Below are 24,256 nucleotides of genomic sequence, written 5' to 3' on the forward strand. Positions count from 1 at the left end.
TTAATTAACAAAATACTATATATATACTAAGCATGTCACGACCCGAGCCCTAGGCCGTGGCAGATTTGTAATATCCATAACTTGGGTGGTCAAATGTCAAACTTTGACCCTCGGTGGAAAATAGTCTTTATAAATGATCCTTTAATTTATATTAAATATTACTATAATTATAAGTCGAAATAATGGAATAACTCCTATAATTATATATGAAAATATTACGGATAAAAGTAAGATCATTTATCTTAATACATAGAATAATAATATCCCCACAGTTATGTAGTCACCAAACAGTTAAATTTAATAAGTCATAAAATACCCAAAATAATACTTAGCATCCACCATTCCTCATTTCTAACTAGGACATAATTAATTTAGATGTACAGACCGATAGGTTCCAAATTAAATACATACAATGTTCAAAAGATAAGACTATGGCACTAAACACATTGGCTTCAACAATAATTCATACTTTTCCACGTTCGCGTCACTAGGCTCCTGGAATGGGAGAGATAGGGGTGAGCTTATAAAGCCCAGTAGGAAAGCAACTAACAACATATGACTCAAAAGTTCAATAAAAACCCCTGCATGGTTAGCTTTTTAAAACAAAACATACATCATCATGTATAAACCAAAATAGAGAGAAGCCACAAATAATCATAAGAGCATAGCTACCAGTGCACATCACACCGTCCACTAGACCCCTAGTTCCCGTTACCCACTATAGAAAATCCGACATCCTAAACCGGGTAGCCGGACCTGATAACCACCACAAGGGGAGGCTCAGAACACTTCCTGTATACAGATGCTAGGTCTTTACACCTATAGGTGAGTGGACACCTGATCTACCTATGATGACACAGAGACTAGGTCGTGAAACAACAACGTGCACCAATCATGATCACTATGGCTCTCATCGGTATAACCAAATGCAGGTAAACATGAAAAGAAAGAAACATATTCCCTTTATATTTTAGAAAATTGGGCAGCATAACAGCTACATTTGAATAAACCCAAAATCATAACCTGCATAAATAAGTGAACAAAAATATATATTTGGCACTCAGTGCCCTCAGAACAGATCAGAAAATATGCAGGTTAAGTTTTCAATTTTTCAAACATTTTATAAATATCAAAATTGGAATATGTTGAATGCAATTTAATACGAGTAAAATAAGTCTAATAGTCTAGTTGAGTCCCTACCTCTTTAGATACCTCCTTAGAATTTAATCCGAGCCCAAAGCAACGCTCCTAAGCTTATCGATGATCTTAGAATGATTTAGTTCGATTTTAATATCACGCTTTTCCTACGTGCACCAAATGAGCAAACGATTATCATCATAACATTCCTTATTAAAAATCGTGTCCAATGACATATAATATGACCATATTTAAAACATCAAGTTTCGGAACCTCACCCACGCGGTGCACAATAGCGGTTGGAGGCGGTACCGGAAACGTCAACGAATATATGCATGGCATATATCAAAACGATCATCTCGATGAGTACATCACAAAAGTACAACTCCTTCGCCCAAATGACCACCGGTGTCGCCGGAAAATGCTTCCAAAGGGGCGGTGATAACCAAAATCTCGCCGGAGAAAAATGGCGAGTTGACCGGAATGACTTAGTGGGCGATGCTCCTTTTGCGACGCTGATTCCAATGGTACCAACCACTCGTCAAATGGAGGTCGGACCTGGCCGGAATGTCGCCTCAAAGTTTCGACGGTGAAACTTCGGAGTGACTGTACGAGCACGTCCTTGATCCGATGGTCACCAAACTTTGGGGTTGTCGTCGTCGTCAGCCGGGGAAGCTGCAGCACTGGCGCGTGTCGGAAATGGAGCACCGACGAGGTCTGTTTGGGTTGTGGTCGTGGCTGGTTTTGAAGAGAACGAAAGAGAAAAAAAAATGAAGAAGAAGAAGAAGAAGAGGAAGAAGAGGAATAAGCTCAGCACGTGGGAGGGAGAAGAAGAAAACAATTTGAATATATATATACATATATATATTTTTTTGACCGAGTCAAACCCCTTTTATTTTTAAAAAAATATTATAAAATATTATTAAAAAATATATGGGTTTTACATTCTTCCCTCCTAAAAGAAATTTCGTCCCAAAATTTTCAAAGTACAACCTCAAGCCGAAAATTATACAAATGTGGATACTTCTCATACATCTCTGACTCTAACTCCCAAGTAGCCTCGTCTTCTATATGGTTCCGCCATAAGACCTTGACTACGGGAATCTCTCTATTCCTTAGCTCCTTTGACTTTCTCGCTAAAATTCTGATAAGTTGTTCTTCACATGTCACGTCCTCTTGAAGAGAGATAGCCTCATACTCAATGATGTGCGATGGGTTTGGAGTATACTTCCTCAGCATCGACACATGGAACACATTGTGAACATGCCCCAACCGCGCTGGTAAGTTCAATCGATAAGCGACCTCCCCATCCCTCTCGATAACCTCGAAAGGTCCAATATACCTCGGGGCTAGCTTACCCTTCACTCCAAATCTCGCCACACCAAGCATGGGCGTAACTTTCAAGAAGACATAGTCACCAACCTCAAACTGAACTTCTCATCGGAGGAGATCGGCATAACTCTTCTGACGACTTTGAACAACCTTAAGTCTTTCTTGGAGAAAAAAAAATTTCTCTGATCTTCCCAGTAGTACTAGCAATTTGAGATCCAATTGTGACATGCTAATCTGGTTCTGCCTAACACAAATGTGATCTCCATGGCCTCCCATACAAGGCATTATAAGGAGCCATGCCTATACTGGCCTGGTAGCTGTTATTATAAGTGGATTCCACCAATGACAAGTGTTCTCCCTAGCTACCCCCAAAATCCAAAATACAAGAACGAAGCATGTCCTCCAAAGTTTGGATAGTCCTCTCAGACTGTCCATCTGTCTAAGGGTGGCGAGCGGTGCTCAAGTTAAGTTCAGTTCCTAAAGCTTCTTGCAATGCTCGCCAAAACTTTGATGTAAATCGAGGATCTCTCTCAGAAACAATGCTGGAAGGCAACCCATGCAGTCGAAGTATATTACCCACATGAAGTCGAGCTAGTTCACAAACCTTACAATCCTTCCTAATTTGAATGAAATGAGCAGATTTGGTCAAACGATCGACAATCACCCAGACAGTGTCATGCTTTAATGGTGTTAATGGTAATCCCATTGCAAAGTCCATCGTGATCTAGTCCCACTTCCATTCTGGTATAGGTAAAGGTTGAAGCAACCCTGAAGGTCTCTGGTGCTCAGCTTTAACCTGTTGGCAAACCATACACTTAGCTACAAAGTTAGTCGCGTCTCTCTTCATACCTTCCCATCAATATTGTCTTTTCAAATCTTGGTACATCTTTGTGCTTCCAGGATGTACAACAAACTTAGACCTATGGGCCTCAATCATAACAGACTCTCTAAGATCATGGATATTTGCAATGACTATTCTTCCCTTATGGTATAAGAATCCTTCAGCATTTACTGTCCATCCATCTAACTGCTCACCGTTTTGGATTCGATTCTAGATAAGTCTCAATTTTTCATCTTGCCACTGACATTGCTTAACTTGTTGAAGTAGCACTGTGTAGCAACCACATTTGCTTTTCCATGAGGGTATCTCAAAGTGAAATCATAATTTGCCCTGTACTCGACCCTTCTTCTTTGCCTCAAATTCAAGTCTCTTTGAGTAACGAGATACTTTAAACTCTTATGATCAGATTCTAATTCAAACTTTTCCCCATATAAGTAACATCTCCACATTTTCAAGGCAAAAAAATCATTGCTGCAAGTTCCAAGTCATGTGTAGGGTAGTTCTTCTCATGTATCTTCAATTGGCGTGAAACATAGGCAACAACCTTGCGATTTAGCATGAGAACTCCACCTAAACCAGTACCAGAAGCATCAGTAAATACCACAAACGGTTCATCACTTAGTAGGCACAGTGAGAATAGTCGCCGTAGTCAATCTTGGCTTAAGTTATCTGAAAGCTTCTTCACAACTGTCATCCCACACGAACTTTAAATCCTTTCTTGTTAGCTTTTTCAAAGGCATAGCAATTCGAGAAAAAAATTCTCCACAAAGCGACGATAGTAACCTACTAACCCAAGAAAACTTCGAGTCTTAGTAACGTTCTTTGATTTTTCCCACTGTAGGATAGAATCTATCTTCGCATGAATCACAGTAATGCCTCTTGATATTTTACATGCCCTAAGTGTAACGCCCTGGATAACCAAGACCGTTACACTGTGTGTTTAAAATAGTGCAAGACTTGCTAATCAAGTCATTCAGACAAAGTGTAAACTCTATACCATTATCAGAGTAAGAATAAAAAGATTTTGGTCACAAACAGGCTATTTTCATTAAAAATGACGGTTTAATACATGGAGACTCAAAACAGGGTTAAGATGTCTTAGTTACAACAAATTCTAGAAGTTACAAATAGTTCAAGCCACTCTAATGGCAAAATATACATTTTAGGTTTCCGTTCCTGTTTAATTTCTCGACCGTGGCGGCCGAGCAGCTGACGATGTACACCTCGCCCCCAGAGCTCTCTAACTCATGGTTGATTCAACCTACCTTTGCCTTTACCTGCACCACGTAGCACCCGTGAGCCAAGGCCCAGCAAGAAAGCATAATAACATAGCAAGATCAGCAACACTTATCAAATATTTCACAATGCTCAACTAAGAATTCAATATTTCATAACATTTATCCAATCAGTAATAACAGTTTGTCATCCAAACAATCAACCAACTATATTCATAACACAATATTCACATTCATAATCAATAGATTGTCATATCCATCAAATAACATTCAGGGTTGGCGCCCTTAGTCGCACCCTCTATTTAACACACTGTCTTTGGCTCATTAGGGCCGCCCCCAGTGTAATACTCACTGACTCCGGCCAGCTTAACCGAGCTCAGTGATAAATAAGCTGCCTCAGCTACCAGTGGCCGAGCCGCGCCCCAGTGCGCAAATATTGATTCCGACACCCTTAGGCCGGTAATCGCATGTCCCATGGCATAATAACACCATCTCACGACATGATATACAAATGTAGGGAGCTCTTAGTCCCATCGTGTCCACATGGTTAATCACATTCACATAACAATGCATACAAACGTAGGGAACACTTAGTCCCAACCTAACCACATACTCAGGTGCAGCCTTCTTACCTGTATCCCGAGCTTCCGATGCCCCAACGCCGCGAGCACGGTCCTCTATCCCGAGCCTCACCAAAGACCTAGTCACAACACAAATGAAACATCCTTTATCACTAACCAATCCAAATCTACTTCCCGGAACCAATCCCACACTCTCTGAATGCCCCAAATCCCTAAAACAATGCACCAAAGACATCCCCCGAATCCCCGGAGCAAAGGCTCAAAATTGCAAAATATCACATTCTGAAAATGGCCTAGCGCCGCGGCGCCCAGAAAGACAGAGAGCACACGCACCGCCCAGAAACAGCCTTGCGCCGCGGCGCTCCTTCGCGAGCCCAGAATTCTGGGTTTTTCCCCTGCGTTTTCCCGAACCCATAACACTCCAAATCACCCCAAACTTATACCTAAGCCTCAAAATCAATTCAGAACCCCAAATGAACCCCTTTTAACAACCTATAAACATCACAAACAACCCTAATCACACAAACACACCCCAAAATCCTATCTTGAGTTTCAAATTCCTAAAACTTTAACCATGGCTTCCAAAACTACAAATCATGCTTCAAAAGTCTTAAGCCACACCAATTACGAAATTAAACATGCTAAAGATTCTTACCTCAATCAAACTCAGCTTGAACTCCTCCCAATTCCAGCTCCCAACCTCTTTGCTCTTGATTACCCTAATTGAATTTCAAAGTAAAACCAGCCATATTCCCTTTAAGTTTTCTCACTTAATCTCTGAAAATTCAGACTTAAATTCAACTTAAACAGAGCACAATTCTTACCTTTGAGAAATCCTAGCTTAAACCTGGTTTTGATTGCCTCAAACTCCCTTTGAGTCTCCTCCTAGGTCCCAAGTTCAGCCCCTTCTTCATTTCCCTTTTCTTTCTAGCCCTTTCTTTCAAATTCAGCATAAACCAAAAATATAACAAAGTGTAATACGTATTCCCTTTTCCTACAGCTGAAGTAATCCTAATCCTTGTCTAATGACCATTTTACCCTTCCATCTAACTCCCATTCCAACTAAACCTCAAGGCCCTTCTTGTCATTCCTACTTCCTTACAATTCTACCACTTCTTTTAACCAATCTTGTTACTCTCTATGGTTACTAGCAGTTACACAAGTTACCAAATTACCAGTTACCATTATCTCACAAGAGCTAACTTACAAAATCCCCAAAATACCCCTAGACTCCTCCCGAGCCGGGTATAAAATCCCCGTTGTGACTTCTGAGTTATCTAGCTCTCTAGGACCGTCTCGGCACGTGCATCGCATTGATATCACCACACCCACGTGGTACAAATTACATCACATAATTATCACACTTATGCCCTCAACGGGCTAAAATTATCACATATCATAATACACATAGTCATGCATCTTAATCATTGAATTCACGCATACTTCCCATTATGCCCTCCAGGCACGCTAATCAAGGCCCTTAAGCCTTATTAGTGAATTTGGGTCGTTACAACTATCCCCCCCTTAAGCCGATCGAAACTCAAATAGCATTTGTTCGGCCCCCGAAGAAACCTTCTACCTCCAAGGTTCAGCTGCCGACGGCCCGAACTCATATTGAGGAGTTCATGCTCGATGGCGCCGCTGGGACAGATGGGGCTGTGTTTAGCTCGGATGTCCTTTCTCGAGTGGGTCAGAGCTTTTCTGGCTTCGGCGCCGAGCACTGGGACCTCGTGCGCAAGGCCTCGGATTGCAATACTCTTTACGACAAGAGTATCGAGCTTACTGCTGCGGTAACCTTCGTAACTCTCCTTTAAATGTTTGTACCTCAACCCGCGATATAATTCGTTCTTTGCGTTTCAGCCCTTGTCGTTTCGGCACAGCTCAACTATAAGCTGACCAACGAGGTCCAAACGAGCATGTCTCTGGCCCAGAAATCGAAGGATCTCGAGCTTAAGATGGCTGACGAGCTCAAAGACTCAAAGTCTGAACTTGAAAAAATGAAGACCCGTCTCGAGGAGCTGGAAAAGTCGAATGCCGAGCTCGAGAAGGCCAATGCCAAGCTTGAAGAGGAGAAATCTGTCACCTTCGACTTCATGGAGAGCGAGAAGGCCCGCCTCCTGGACAAGTATAAGGAGCAGAAGGAGAAAGCGGTCGACCAGGCCATGTACAAGCTTTGGGCTGATAATGCCGACCTTGATACCAGCTTCCTGGGCCCTCTCGAGGCCACATATGTTGAGCGGTGGAATGCCCGTCTCGAGGCCAGCAAAGCTGCTCGAGAAGCGGCTCAGAAGGATAGTCATGCTATTCGTCCTGGGGGGTCCGATGCTACTGATGCTGAGAAGGCCAAAGATACTGTAACGCCCCAACTCCAGGGACCGCTACAATGCACATTGCAAACAGTGCTAAACTCGCTAATCGAGTCATTTGGCCATAAACGTGTAACTAAGTGTGATTAGCGGTTTAGGGGTTAAAAACTTTGGTTAAGATATAACGTTTCACTAGAACGTTTACTGTATACATTGGGATCCCAAAAATATAATTTCAGAGTTTATTACAAAAGATTATTTACAACAAGCCGTACTAAGCGGCAAAACAGGGTTCAGCCCTAGTTCCACTTTCAAACCTCGCCCAAGTATTGGTCGAGCAGCTGCATATGTACACGTCATCACCTAAGCTCTCCAACTCAAGGATGGTCCAGCTTCCTTTTGCCTTTACCTGCACCACAAAGCACCCGTGAGCCGAAGCCCAGCAAGAAAACTCATATGCTCATAAACAGTCATATCATGATATCAAATCATATCTGGCATGCCTAGCTATCATAGATCTATTCAGCATGCAAATGAGTTCAAACAGATGCTGGGGTATCCAGGATAAGAAATCCTAGCCTTCTGATTGGAGGACTATCAAGTCAATCCTAATCAGATGAGTGACTGCCAAACAAGTCACTAACCAGATGGAAGAGTGGCTGCTAGGTTAGCCACTAGCCTTCAAGTGCTTATAATATTCATCAATTGAGTGTCGCAACACTTGAGGTTCCGATAAACCACGCTGAGTGACCGACAAGCGAGTCACTAATTCAAATGGGAGAGTGGCTGCTGAGTAAGCCACTAGCCTCCAAGCACTTATTTCATTCATCGACCCTCGGGGTCGGTCTGGCATTAATGCTCTTTGAGCCATTCAATGCTGATAATCGATTTGATCAAATCTTGTTGGCTTGCGTGACACACGCTAAGGCCGTCCTGACTAATAAGTCAGCTCAACATGATCAGTGCCCAGTACCACTGCCGAACCTGACTAATAAGTCACAGCTTCACAGTTGATACTAACACCTTTGCCAAACCTGACTAATAAGTCAGTACCATGCACAAGTAAGCAATGCTATCAATGTATAACATATGCCAATTATCCAAGGACAGGGCATTCAGCATGCTTACTAAACAGTTGCTAGCATAATTATGATCATGCACAAACTCAGAGACTCAAGATCTGACCAATCTCATATTCATCATTCATGGCATGCCCTAATCACATGTTTCTTGTGCATCACATGCATCACATTTAATCATCCAGCATGCCTTGACAATAATCATATGCAAATGGGCAAGATTGCCAAGCATTCGTTATGCTATCAATGTTTACATTTAAACATTCAACATGCATCAATCATAACCATGCATGTCACATATGGGGTGCAGTTTTCTTACCTTAGATCCAAGCACAGGTTACCAACAAATGAGCCACAAGCACGATCCTGATCCAAGCCTCTAGTGAAAACCTAGTCACAACCACAAATGGTGATCCAATGAGTTCAAGTTCCAAAACCAACCCTTGAACTAACACTTAGCCTCCAAGACATCAATCCTCACTAATCCGGGTAGTAGGAATGATCCCGAGGCCCAAAACCATGTTTCCGGGGTCAAAACGAGCAAACGGGGTGAAAACAGGGCAAGGGCTGCGGCCCTAGCACCTTGGGCCGCGGCCCCCAGGGTTCTCTGAGGCAAGGGCCGCGGCGCCCACCATCAAGGGCCGCGGCGCCCAGCAAGGCCAAATCCTGGCACCTGCTTCTTCGAGCAAGGGTCGCGGCGCCCAAGAACAGGGCCGCAGCCCAACTTCGGGGCAGCCATTTTTCCTTCGTTTTAACCTTTTAAAACCTTCTAAAAACATGTCTAAACATTCCCAAATCATTAAATCAAAGTTCCCAAACTCCCCAATGGTCCAAAACCACCAAAACCCGAGGTTCAAACAACCTAAAAGCTCAACGATTCACAAAGCTCAATTCAAGCTTAAAAACTTTTAAAAACTTAAAACTTAAACTTGAATTACCTCCGATTGAGTTGTTTCCAACTAAATCCTCCGGCTAATAAGCTTCCAATAAAACCTAATGCTCGGGGTCCCGAAAACACCCCCGGGGACATTATAGTCAAAACTTCCAGAATTTCCCCCTGGTCTTACTAACTCCCAATTTATCACCAAATGTTAATTCCCATTACCCAATAACCCGGTAATGCTATAAATACCCCTTGACTTACTCCAAGTCAAGCTTAAATCCCATTGTGAATTTCCCACTAGCTTACCTCCTAGGATCTTCTTGTGCTGGGTAACCCTGGCATAACCAGATAATAACAAAGCACCACGCCCATTTCACATATATGCCAAAAATGCCCGAAATGGCCAAAATATGAAAATCACCAAATCAATCACAAATGGGTTCACATGCATATTTAATACACCTAAACATGCATATTATCATTAAATAGCATAATAAAGCAATTATGGCCCTCCCGGCCTCCTAATCAAGGTCTTAAACCTTATTAGGGAATTTGGGGCATTACAGATACTCCTCTTCCTTAAATCTGATCTCGGGGAAATCATTTATTGGGGCTGCGTCCCCCTATTTTTGTAAATATCTTAATTTATGCCCACGGGGTTGATACAATTTCTTTAAATATTACTTACATGTGCTTTACATTTCTTGGTTCGAAATATTTTGCACATTTTTTATATGGATGAATCAGCTATGTTTATTTATTCTTACAAACATAGTTTGGATTTTAGGCTCAAAACTCGATGCTTTCATGCATAGTTTGTTCGAATTATCCGCTTCCGACCTCGTTATTTATCAAGGTCGGATATTACTTTAACCATGAACCCGGAAGTACTTATATCGTATGTAACGTATATGATTTGGTTATATCTTTTTTGTTTAGTCACTTTTCCTCACCCTCAGTTTTTGCTCCGAGGTTGAGTTCGAAACTATTTTTCTTTAAGATATTCCAGCCTCGATCTCGACTTATCTCGAAGTAGGTTTAGGTTCCTACTTATTATCGATAAATTTTTTGGCCAGTTTGTTCCAAACCTGTTAAGTTTGCACATCTGGTTAACTCCAAATGTTTTAGGTTTTTGATGGTTCGGTTATGTCCAAACTACCTAAGCTCGCGTACTTGGTTATATCCAAATACTTTTTTATAATTCGGTTGTCCGAACTATCTAAGCTCGCGTACTTGGTTATATCCAAATACTTTTTTATAATTCGGTTGTCCGAACTATCTAAGCTCGCGTACTTGGTTATATCCAAATACTTTTTTATAATTCGGTTGTCCGAACTATCTAAGCTCGCGTACTTGGTTATATCCAAATACTTTTTTATAATCCGGTAATGTCCGAAATATCTAAGCTCGCGTACTTGGTTATATCCAAATACTTTTTTATAATCCGGTAATGTCCGAACTATCTAAGCTCGCGTACTTGGTTATATCCAAATACTTTTGTATATTTTATTTTTTATTTTTTAAGCTGATGGTATGTATACCAATGATGCCCCCTTAATATCCAATGAGTGTGACCATAGGTTATTAAATTAAGAGAGATTGCAAAAATAATAAAAAAAACTAAAAGAGATTACGTATTGAACAAAATAGATCTTTTATTTGATGAAATTCAAAAACAGACAAGCTAATACATATAGAAAATCATGGTTACAGGCAGCACACTTCCTATACTACTGATAGTAAGGTCTAAGGTGTTCGCCATTCCATGCTCGCGGCACTAGGTTCCCGTCCAATCTCGCAAGTTTGTATACGCCGAGTCGGATTACTGACTCTATCTGGTATGGTCCTTCCCAGTTCGGCCCGAGCACTCCAGCTGCTGGATCTCGGGTTGCTAAGAATACGCGCCTTAACACCAGATCTCCCATTCCGAACTTTCAACTTCGAACTCTCTTGTTGAAGTATCTGATAGTGCGTTGCTGGTAATCGGCGTTTCTCAGCTGAGCCTCTTCTCTTCTTTCTTCCATCAAGTCTAGGGCTTCTTCGAGCTGAGTGTGATTTGAATTCTGATTGTAATTTTGAGTTCGGATCGTTGGGATTTCGACCTCGATAGGCAACATTGCCTCGCAGCCGTATGCTAGAGAGAACGGGGTATGTCCTGTTGATGTCCGAGCTGTGGTCCTATACCCCCAAAGGACTTGGGGCAATTCCTCGGGCCATCTTCCCTTTGCTTCCTCCAACTTTTTCTTTAGTGAACTCTTGAGAGTTTTGTTAACGACATCGACCTGACCATTCGCTTGAGGGTGAGCCACTGATGAAAAACTCTTTATTATGCCGTTCTTTTCACAAAAGTTGGTGAATAAATCACAATCGAACTGGGTCCCGTTGTCAGATACGATCTTCCTCGGTACTCCGTATCGGCATACGATGTTTTTTACCACGAAATCAAGGATCTTTTTCGAAGTTATGGTCGCCAATGGTTCAGCCTCCGTCCATTTTGTGAAGTAATCTACGGCGACTACAACATATTTTACTCCTCCTTTGCCAGTTGGGAGTGAGCCTATGAGGTCGATGCCCCATACCGCGAAAGGCCATGGGGATGTCAACATGGTCAGCTCGGATGGTGGGGCTCGGGGTATCGTGGCGAATCTCTGGCATTTGTCGCATTTCTTCACATAATCGAAAGAATCCGTTTTAATGGTTGGCCAGAAATATCCCTGGCGTATTATCTTCTTCGATAGGCTATGCCCCCCGGTGTGATCTCCGCAGAATCCTTCATGGATCTCTTTAATGATTTTCTTAGCTTCGGGAGGGGTTACGCACCTGAGTAACGACATGGAATATCCTCTTCGGTATAGCCTTCCATCCATAATTGTGTAACGGGGAAGTTGATACATCAACTTTCGAGCTCGGCTCCGATCTTTTGGAAGAACTTCGTTTTCGAGATAATCAACTATGGGGGTCATCCAGGTCGGCTCTGTTTCAATCATACACACATCTTTCTCTTCTGGCTCGTTGATGCTAGGTGTTGATAAATGTTCTACGGGCACAACATTCAGCTCTTCATTTTCGAGGGACGTGGCGAGTCGAGCTAAGGCATCTGCATTCGAGTTCTGCTCGCGAGGAACTTGTTCGATTGTATAGAATTCGAAACACTCTAACGTGGATTTTGCCTTTTCCAAATAAGCTGCCATTCTCGTGCCACGAGCCTGATATTCTCCCAAGATTTGATTAACCACGAGCTGGGAGTCACTATAGCAATGTATAGCTTTAGCTTTGAGTTCGTTAGCTATACGAAGTCCCGCGAGTAAAGCCTCGTATTCGGCCTCGTTATTCGATGCTTTAAAATCAAATCTTAGGGCGGAATGAAATCTGCTTCCCGCGGGGGTAACCAAAATGACCCCTGCCCCTGCTCCATTTTCATTTGACGAACCATCGACGTAAAGTTTCCACAGCTCGTGGGCCGTGGTTATTACCTCGTCGTCGGCTATACCCGTGCATTCCACTATAAAGTCCGCCAATGCCTGTGCTTTAATGGTCGTTCTCGGGTGGTAGGTGATCTCGAACTGTCCGAGCTCAACAACCCATTTAAGAAGTCGACCTGAAGCTTCTGGTTTAGATAGTATTGTCTAAATGGTTGACCAGTCGGCACATGGATGGGATGTGCCTGGAAGTAGGGGCGGAGCTTCCGAGATGAATGAATTAGACTGAGCGCGAGTTTTTCCATCAATGGATATCTTGACTCTGCTCCCAGTAATTTTTTACTGATGTAGTAAACGGGTCTCTGCACCCCCTCTTCTTCTCGGACGAGCACTGCGCTTATTACGTGTTCGGTAGTTGAAAGGTATAGGTACAGTATTTCTCCCGTTTCAGGTTTTGACAGGATGGGTGGTTCCGCAAGGTGCTTTTTGAGCTCCTGAAAGGCCAGCTCGCATTCCTCCGTCCATTCAAACTTCTTACCTCCTCTTAATAAGTTGAAAAATGGAAGACCCGATCTGTAGATTTCGAGATGAATCTGCTTAGGGCCGCCATCCTGCCAGTCAGACTTTGGACATCCTTATGCCTTCGAGGTGAGGGCATATCAATTAGGGCCTTGATCTTGTCGGGGTTAGCCTCAATTCCACGAGAGTTTACAATAAAGCCCAGAAACTTTCCCGAAGATACCCCAAAAGTGCACTTCTGAGGATTTAGCTTCATGTTATACTTCTTGAGCACGCTGAAGCACTCTTCGAGGTCATCAACATGGTTCTTGTTAAGTTGAGACTTGACTAGCATGTCATCAACGTAAACCTCCATGTTGTTCCCAATTTGTTATGAAAACATCATGTTTACGAACCGCTGGTATGTGGCTCCAGCATTCTTGAGCCCGAATGTCATGACATTATAACAATATAGCCCTTTATCCGTGATGAAGCTCGTATGTTCTTGGTCTGGGGCACGCATGGGAATCTGGTTATATCCATAATAGGCATCCATGAACGACATCAGGCCATGCCCCGCTGTGGCATCCACGAGCTGGTCAATCCTTGGTAACGGAAAACAATCTTTTGGGCAAGCTTTGTTGAGGTCTGAGTAGTCAATACAGGTTCTCCACGTCCCATTGGTCTTTGGGACCAACACCGGATTGGCTACCCAGTTAGGGTAAAAGGCGTCCCTAATGAAATGGTTTGCCTTTAACTTGTCAACCTCCTCCTTTAGTGCCTTCTTCCTGTTTTCGTCCAGCTGCCTTTGCTTTTGTTGCTTCGGGGGGAAGCTCTTATCTATGTTTAGAGCATGGCTTGCTACATTCGGGCTTATCCCCACCATGTCTGAGTGTGACCATGCAAAGACATCCTGGTTCTTCTTCAGGAAGCAAATTAATTGCTATTTTGTCTCATCTGGGAGGTGTTTCCCGACCTTCACCTTTCTCAAGGGTTCAGCTTCCTCGAGCTGATGAGCGCTCGTTTGCTTCTTTCTCAAAGAGATGCTATAGCACTCTCTCCCTGCCAGCTGGTCTCCTTTTAATGTCCCGATTCCGCTAGGGTCGTGAACTTAAGGGCCAGATGCCTTACAGATGAAATTGCCCCCAGCTCGACCAGGGTGGGTCTCCCGAGCAGCACATTGTAGGCAGATGGTAAATCTACTACTACAAACTCCATTATCTTGGTTACCGAGACTGGGTAGTCTCCCAAGGTCACAGGGAGCTCAATGGATCCCATGCAGGCAGTTCCTTCTCCTGAAAAGCTGTACAAAGTAGTTGCACATGCCTTTAGGTCGCGAAGGGAGAGTCCCATTTTCTCAAGGGTTGCTTTGTAAAGAATGTTGACTGAGCTCCCATTATCTATGAGAACTCGGCGGACTCTTTTTTTGGCGAGCTGAAGAGTAATAACTAGCGGGTCATGATGTGGGAACTGAACATGGGAAGCGTCCTCCTCAGTGAAGGTTATGGGTTGTGATTCAACCCTCTGGCTTTTAGGTGCCCTAGGTTCGGGTTCATAAGGAGACCCGTCCCCTGTCTTAAGCTCGTTAACATATCTCTTTTGGGCATTCCTGCCTCCTCCTGCGAGATGAGGCCTTCCCGAGATGGTTATTACATCCTCTCCATCTATCGGGGGGGGGGGGGGGGGCTGTCCTCTTCCCAAGATCGAGAGTTATTATTTTGCGTCGTCGGAGGCGCGGCTACTTTCTGGCTTGCGGCCGTCAGACCAGAATTCTGGTTTTTGACATACTGCCGGAAGTAACCTCTCGAGATCAACCCTTCGATCTCGTCCTTCAGTTGTCGACATTCATCAGTTGTGTGTCTGGTGTCTCTGTGGAACCGGAAATACTTACTAGAATCCCTCTTGGACTTTTGATTTCTCATTGGGTTCGAACGCCTGAAGGGGACCTGGTTTTCATTAGCCAGGTATATGTTTTCCCGAGACTCGTTGAGCTCGATGTGCACTTTATACATAGAGAAATACCTCTTTCCTTTCTTTTTCTTTCCTCCCCCAGCTTCGGGATTACTTCCTTCGTTCTTTTTTCTCTTGGATGGGTTCTCCGAGGCAGGCTTTGATGCCGCTGGGTTCACTGATGTTGAGGCAAAGTTGATGTTTATCGTTGTAGTTTCGGACTGGGAGGTCGCTTTGAGCGTCGATCTCGCTTCCTCTACATTGACAAACCTCTGCGCTCGTCTGTTAAACTCGGTTATCGACCTTACCGGTTTCCCTTGCATATCTTCCCAAAGGGCACTTCCCGGTAATACGCTAGCTCGGATAGCCATGAGGTGTCCGCTGTCATCCACATCCCGAGCTCGGGCTACTTCCAGATTAAATCTTGTCAAGTAACTCTTCAATGTTTCACCCGGTTGCTGCCGGACGTTAGTTAAGGTGGATGCTTCTGGTATGACCCCTACCATTGCTCTGAACTGCTTCTTAAAGTCTTTGGACAACTGCTCCCATGAGGTTATCGAGTGTCTCTTGTACTTTTCGAACCAAATTTTGGCCGGACATGCCAATGTTGTTGGAAACAACATGCACCTGAGCTCGTAACCTACATTACTGGCTCTCATGATAGTGTTGAACGTGCTCAGGTGACTACATGGGTCGGTCTTTCCCTCAAACGTAGGGACGTGAGGAATCTGAAACCCTTGAGGAAATTGAGTGTCAGAAATATGAGGAGCAAACGGCTCGAGCTCCTCATCAGAGTCCTCATATCGACCATTTCCTCGTTCGTTCTTTAAAAGCCTAAAAGCTCTTTCGAGCTGATCGATTCTTTCTTGGACTGGATCAGTAGGAGGTACTGTTTGGAATTGACTGTCATTGATCGTAATTCCAGGCTCGCGTCTCCGCGAGGGATCTCTACGCCTATTCAAGCGATCCCTCAGGTCCGGATTTGTTTGATCTCCATTCCCACGACTCTGATTCAGATGATTGCACAGGTCGGGGCGATTCTTGCGACTTCCAGTGTTCTTACGACCTCGGTCATGCTTACTGACCGACCCGGTATCTCCGGAATCTTCACTGGTAAAACTCATTGCGCAGTTATTTTGAGATGGATTCTTTCCGCGTCGCCTCGTCTCCGCGGTTCGAGACCGAGACGTCTGACTTTTCTCAGATGGAGCGCCTCTCCGCTCCCGGAAAGTCTCCCTGTTCCCTTGTCCACCCCCTGCACGCCCTTGATCCTGATCTCGAGCAGGTTGAGCGTTTCTGCGGGGCGGCGAAGGATACCTTATGGGTGACAGAGGGAACCGTATTGGCGACGGTGGCTGCCACCCTTGCCGCGGTCTAGAGGGTCCTGAATTTGCCCGAGACGGGTCAGTCACGTTTGGTGCGCTACCAGGTACCTGAGTCCGCGCCTCTGCAGGGGTTCGGTTATTCTCAGTTCCTGTAGGCACTTCTATCGGCGGGTTAGGCGGGACCCGAGCTCGGGTACTCCTTTGAGGCCTAGGAGGAGCAGATGGTTCTGCTAGCGTCGAAGGTTGAGTTGGCCTCCTTGTGGCAGCATCCTTTCGTGGACGTCCACGGGGCCTCCGGGGAGGAACATGCACGTCCCTTGGAGGAGGGACTTGGTTTTCGCGCGGAGGCGGGGGCTGAGCCACCTGCGCCTCTGCGGCTATCCTAGTCAACTCCTCATTCCGTTTGTTGGCCTCTGCCAACAGCTGTTTCAACTGTCGGTTTTCCAGTTCTACAATAGGAACGTAACGTTCGGGATTGTAGTGCATGTCCTCATCCTTTGGCGGAGGCGGTGGTCCCCGGGAATCAGAGGACCCACTTCTCTCCTCAGCATCCGGGTTCTCCATTGGTTGTTTTCCAGGATGCCTTGGGTAGTTTTCATCAGGGGTGTTCTGATTGTTTGCGGCCATGATTTTTTCAGGGATGAACGCTTAAGGCTCTCAATGAAAGCACCAAACTGTTGACGCCGTTTTTCATCAACAGTGAAAGAAGAGCACGTAAACGATAACTGAAAATGGCCAATTCAAATAAAACAATATAAACACACGATTTTTACGTGGTTCAGCAGTTAAATCTGCCTAGTCCACGAGTCTTTATTATTAAACTCAAGATTATCTCTAGGAATTCTTCAAGAATGAATTCTCCAGAGTTTTCTCTCAAGGATCAGAATTTCAGTCCCTTACAATGGTGCATGCCTTCTCTATTTATAGAGAAGGCTAAAGAATACTATCCCACATATTTTGGGTAGTTACTCTTTTTGTATAAATAAAATTAATGGCTTTAAATGCCTATAATCAGATATACAAGGAAACGTCCCCTGAAGACCAGGAGACGTATGATACCAAATAATATCCCACGATTCTAAGGGATTTACAATAATAAATGAGGATTACATCTCATATTTATAACACTTGCAGATATTCAAGGTGGTTATCGCGTATCTCTAAGGTTTTTAACCTCTCAGGTCTCCCGTCATCTATCGAGCTAGGAATATCTCCCGAGGCCACACGACTTTCAAGATCGTACGTGCGTCGAGCTCGGGACCCCAGATCCGAAGTCGTCCCTGAAGATGAGTGTGTTCCCGGAGCTATCTTTCGAGATCATGAATACTTTGAGGTCACCATACTCGGGGTCGTCTATATCTTGCAAGCTTGACATACAATCCTGGAGCACGTTTCCAACCTTATGAGTCCACTGATTTGCGGATCCAACTTTCGAGATCATAATTAACATAGCTCGAAATCTGGGTATAACAATAATATTGTCTGAATGAACAAACAATAGCCATGGAGAAACAATTGCAACACATTTGTGGCGGAAAAGAGTTTGCTCTCCAAATATAAGTTAAAAATTGAGCGTTAGTAATTATTGTATAAAAAAAGTAATGATTAAGACATACTCAAAATACATACTCAATTCAGTGCGTTGTTATTAATTTCTAGTCACAAATTTCCAATGATGGGCGACACATGAAAATATTTAAATAGTTAGTTAAGATTGATGACACATGATGTAAATTAAGGGTTTGTAGCTTTTAGTGTGTGTCTAGTTGTTCTTGTTTAAAATTAGGAGTTCTCTAAATGATTCAATAAAATATAAGGATTATGCATTTTTAGACCCTGTGTTTTGGTTCATTAATTGTTTGGACCCTGTGTTTTGATAAATTACTTTTTGGATCCTGTATTTTCTAAAATAGTTCAAATAGATCCCTAAACTCGATTTTGATCAAAGTTTTTTTAACTAAAATAAAAAATAATTCATCAAACTAACAACTCACAGAACAAAAATACAGTCATTCTGCTTAAGAACTGTGCTGTTATATTCAATTTTTTGTTAATCAAAATCAGGTTTAGGAGCCTACTTGAACCATTTTACAAAACACGGGGTCCAAAAAATAATTTTTCAAAACACAGGGTCCAAACAGGTAATGAGGCAAAACACAGAGTCTAAAATTATATAAACCCTAAAATATATACAATTAGACATGGATCCCACCTTCTACAAAAGAACACAAAATATATAGGACACACATATTCAATAATAATGAATGAAATTAGTTTATGAGACTTTAATGACTTACTAAATTAGTGTTATACAGTGTAATTTTTTTTTTGGTCGGGATTATAGTGTAATGTGTTGCTGACACAAAATTGTAAAAATACAGTTATGTGTAATAAAGTCGTAACCCAATTGTCACATTTTTTTTCCTTTTTAAACAGACAAAAGTTAGAAAGATTTAAAACAATCGATTTTTCTTTTCAAATATTATTAGCTATCGAGAGAATGATAATTAATAGCAATTAATTATAAACAACCTAACTAATTTTTTTCTTCTTCTCACTTTCTAAATAACAAAGGGTAATTGTTGACGCTGTTTTTCGTCAACGGTGAAATAAGAGGACGAAAACAATAATCAGTTATGGCCAATAAAAATATGATAATACAAACGAGATTTTTTACGTGGTTCAGCAGTTAAATCTGCCTAGTCCACGAGTCTTTGTTATTAAACTTAAGATGATCTCTGAAAATTCTTCAAGGATGAATTCTCCAGAGTTTCTCTCAAGATCACAAAAATTCGGTCCTTTACAATGGTGCATGACCTCTCTATTTATAGAGAAGATTTCAGAATACTATCCCACATATTTCAGGAAGTTATTCTGTATATGCAAATAAATTTAATGGCATTCAAAGCCTGTAATCCTATATACAAGGAAACGTCCCCTGAAGATCAGGGGGCGTATAACTGAACAATTAATATTCCTTGATTATAGGGGATATATAGCAATCAATGTAGACCGCGTCTCTCATTGATGATTCACTAAGATATTCAAAGTTATTATCTTATATTGCCAAGGCCCTATTCACCCAGGTCTCTTATTGACTTTCGAGCTATAGCATCTTCCCGAGATCACATGACTTTGAGCTCATACTTGTGTCAGGCTCGGAGTCCCTGATCCGAGGCCCTCCTGAGAACAGACGTACTTCGGTGTCTGTCTTTCGAGCTCATGAGGATCTCGAGGCTACCATCTTCGAAGTCGTCTCTGCTTCGCAGGGTTGATGCCTAGGCTGCAGACACGTTCCAAACATTACGAGTCCATTCATTGCGAATCCAGCTTTCGAGATCACAATCCTAATGGCTCGAAATCTGGGTGTAACATTTTGCCCTCTCAAAAGTATTTGTTCGAATCCTATGAGAAGGAAACTTTTGAACTACTTTCTTCGGGAACCGCACCGCCACACACTTGAAAATGGACACGTGTTAGTTGGGGATTGCTCATTCAAGGTACTCGAGTACCTTGGAAATCTGCCCATGATCGTTCGTCTGCCACCTTTTCGGTACCATCATGTCATCAATCCTTGACCATTGGATTTTATGAGAATTCTGGCCAATGGCTCAGATTAATCCTTTTTTTCAATCTATATATAAGACCCCAGTCATCGTCTTCCTCTTATTTTACATGCATCAGAGACAAAAGAAAGGAGGCAAAACCAAAAACTATCCCTGAGAACTTTTTGCTTGTGCATGTTCTCTCAGCCGAAGAAACAAAGGACAGCTAGTTTGTTCGAGACCGTGAGCTCATACCTGTAGCCTCTCCTTCAATCAACGATTTCTCTGCAATCGCCGTCAGTGTGTAAGTATCCGATGATCTTTTTATTTTCCATTATGCCAGCTTTTGTCTATGTTGTTCTTGTTATTTCTGGGAATGCACTAGTTTATTTTCTTAGTATGATACACTAGGAAACTTTTGATCGATAGGCTTTCACGTTTAAGTCTCCATGCTAGGTTTAAATCACTGGTTCCAAATCCAGTTTTGGTGTAGAACAAGGTCTCTTTTTTCTGGGTTTCAAAATTTAAAAGATATCTTGCACACCAAGATATCGGGTACAAAATCTTGGTTTTAAAGAACGCACGATACCCAAGATTACCATTTCTGAATAACCGCCACCCTTTTTCCCTGATATTTCGGGATTTTTCAAAAAAATTTATCCACTCTCCTCCTTTTACTTGTAGAATACACGTTCCGACTCTTTAAACGAGTTTTAAGTATCGAGCTCGTTTCGTACCCAAGCATTCTACGAGCTTGTCCTGTCAAGCCTGCTATTCTTGAAACCTTGCATGCATGGCCCTCACCATTTTTTCTTTCTCGCTAGATGTCACAGAATCTGGAAAGACGGTGGGGGTCGTTGCTGGCAATTCCTTACTCGCCAAAAACCCCGAGCCTAGAGTCGCTGTTTGCTCAGAATCAACGTCTGGTTCGCGAATACGATCTCGCGCGCGAACAAGAGGAGACCCGAGCTCACTATCGCCGCCAAATCGTTGAGGTCATAGAAAAGAAGAGGAGAACTCTTCGGGAGGCTATTTATCCGAAATCTGATTCAGGACCCAGGACGATCCCCCTCGACCCTAAATTAAAATTCACCATCGCGTATAGTCCGGGAGAGCTCCAATTTTCGTTGATGGGTGAGCCTTCTACCTCGCAACTGAGGAGAGAATTCTTCGAGGCCGAGCACTACTGGAGCTCGGTTACCTCGATAAATCAGGTAACTGATATCTTGGCCTTCCATGGTCTCAGGTTGTCAAGCTCCTTAAGGTGTCGAGCTCCAACCTCTAGTGAACGAAGCTGCTATGCTCCAGGAAATGGAAACCCTGACAACAGGCTGAGGTATGCGGCATGGAGCTAGGAGCACATGAAGGCTGGAGCGTTACTGCCTTTGAAGTTATTTTTCAAGGACTTCACGGACTTTGTGTTGGGTTTTATGCCCTTATAAAACCATGTCGGACATGTAGCACAATTTCATATTATCAATAAAAGTAGTAGAAATCATTTAGTTTGACAATTGTGTTGCTTGCTTGTTTTATTACATGATTATTGAAATAATACAAACATTTATAAAATCCCAAACATATGGATAGTTACAATTATAGTGACTAGGTCACAGTGGATTATAGTTGTAATTATATGTTCAAAAGAACGAGTCCTAAGATTAGATCACTGCATTGGATTTTCACTGATTAGGCAATCTACGATATGATCTACTTACACATTTAGGGTGTGATGTCTTGTCCAAGGCTTCGACCAAGTAGATAAGATCGGATGTATTTAGTTACATCGGACTAGGACCGATATTGATTATTGATTGATAAATAAGTATCGTTGTTATCAAATCTAATCAATGTCACAACGTTGACCATATATTAAGTCGATCTTAATTCTGAGTGATAATGTTTAGCTAATTATATTATTTAAATCTTTTGACTTGTTCGTTACCAGCTTACCCTACGGTCTAGCCCATACTTACATCTTGGAGATTTATTAGTGTAATTGAGTTGGAGTATTATTCATAGATACGAAATCTATAACTTCTGTATGAGAAGTGAAAAGATGATTTCCTTAATTGCTTTGTTCAAAAGGTTAAATGATTGAGATCTCATTTCTGTGATTAAGTTCACAGAAATATCATTTATAAGGAACTTAGTGGGAGTTAAGGATAAAATACTGATGAGGGGTAAAACGGTAATTTGCACCTAGCTCGTTAGTAAGTCATCGATAGAGGATTGACTGATTGTAATGGTTATAACAATGGATAACGTATTTATGGTTTTGAAAATACGTTCTATGAATTCAAGAGTTCAATTCCGAGTCTATAGTGGAGTCACGAGGAATTAATAAGGTAGTGAAATTATTCGTAAATAAATTCACGATAACTTGTTGGAGCTTGATTTCATGGATCCATGGTCCCCGCATCACCTTTGAGTAAATCATCTAGAATGTCTCAATTAATTGATTTAATTATCAATTTGGATTTTTAAAGTTGACTAGGTCAATTTTGGAAAATTTACAGAGATATGAGATTTAGAGAATAAAAGAGAATCTTTGGGTAAATTTATTAATATTGATAAATTGGTATCAATATAAATAAATAATATTAAATCAAGGTTTTGATAAATTAATTAAAAATAAATAAATAAATAAAAGGTTTTGAATTTAGGCCCGATTGGGATTTAAATTCAAAACAAAGAGAATGGGCCCAAGTCCATTTATGGCAGCCCAAGGCTTTTATTTTTGTTTATTATTTTTAATTAATTTAAATTTAAATAAATCCCATTAAGTTGCCTATATAAGGAATATGATATATAGGGTTTTGATAAGCAAGTCAGTCTCAGTTGATTTGGGTAAGTGAAAACCTAGACACTCTAATCCTTTCTTAGCCACAATCTCTTCTTCTTTTCTAGATCTCTATCTCATGTATTGAGAACCAGCCCACACTAGTTCTAGGTTGATCAAAGGCTTGGTGAGGAAGACTGTGTTGCTGATCTTGTTCAATCTCTTGATAATACTCTGCTACAGAAAGGAATCAAGGATTAGAGAGATTGAAGGATGGAGTTGTTCCAGTTCCGCTGCGTAATGTAAGTTTTTACTTTACTTTGTATTTGTATCAATTTCATAGGAGCATGTTCTAGGAATTTACATGTTTGTTTGATAATATGTAAATTGCATGAAAATAAATAAAGATCCTGCAATGAGTTTTTCTAACACTTTGTTGGGTTGGCCCCGTTCCAGCTCAACACTAATTCTTACAGGGTTCTGTCTGCCCTGAGGTCGTTATACCACGAGCTGAAGTGGAAAGGACCTTCACCACAGGAGATTTTGTATCTCTTCTGTCTGAAAAGCAACCCCTCCCGAGCTCGGGGAGGAGACGGCTTCAACTATCTCTCAAGCTATCCCAAAGAGAAAAAGGTGTTTGAGGACCTTCCTAACCATCCACCTGACTTTAAGAAAGCCTTCTTCTGGACAGATGGCTTGTCCTCGTCTCGATGCTACTCATTCAGACGGATTCGTAAGTACTCCAACCTTCTTTATCTCTGTGCTCGGGCTTTTGTTTGTAGGTTTGTACTTAGTTGAAATGTGTCTTATTTTCCAGCCAATTTTCACCGTCCTACTCCCGACGACACGATGAAGGAGCATAGAGAGACTCTGCTCCAACTCCCTTATGGTAGGAGGTCTCTCTCATACCTTTTGCATGAGAGTAAGTTCCGAGCTCGCGGGCTTTTGGGAGATGGCCAGTCCACCTCAGATTGGTCCAACAAAAAGTACGACCACTGGGAGCTCGTGCCTTTGCCTACAGGCATCCTCCCTCCAAGGAGAGAGATGAGGCCCCTGCCTCCAGCTCGCCGAAGAGGCCCGCCATCGGGGAATGAGGCTAATGATGAAGCCTCGAGCTCGGACTCGGATGATCAAGGTAAAGTCATCCTTAGCTCGAAAATGTGGTCCCCTACCTTACTAAAACACAGACCCGATAGGTTAGTCTTGTGCCCGGATGATAGGGACCACTTCTATATATGGACATGGGTAGATGACCGAGTTCATAGGTTTGATAGTTGGCTCGGGAAGTATGACATTATGTACAGTCTGAACGAGGTGTGGGACAGGATAGCCGTCCAATATGGGAC

General features: G+C 42.4%; 1 long non-coding RNA gene across 1 annotated transcript; it reads right to left on the minus strand.

Moving 5' to 3' along the window:
* Positions 1–236: 236 nt before the first annotated feature.
* On the minus strand, positions 237–1,329 carry LOC133789471 (uncharacterized). The gene is made up of 2 exons (XR_009873565.1): positions 1,201–1,329; positions 237–495 (listed from the first exon to the last, which is right to left on the minus strand). It is a non-coding gene; the product is annotated as an uncharacterized LOC133789471 (long non-coding RNA).
* Positions 1,330–24,256: the final 22,927 nt, after the last annotated feature.

Source organism: Humulus lupulus, chromosome 7 (assembly GCF_963169125.1).
Source record: "Humulus lupulus chromosome 7, drHumLupu1.1, whole genome shotgun sequence".
In the NCBI taxonomy this organism is placed as follows: Eukaryota; Viridiplantae; Streptophyta; class Magnoliopsida; order Rosales; family Cannabaceae; genus Humulus; species Humulus lupulus.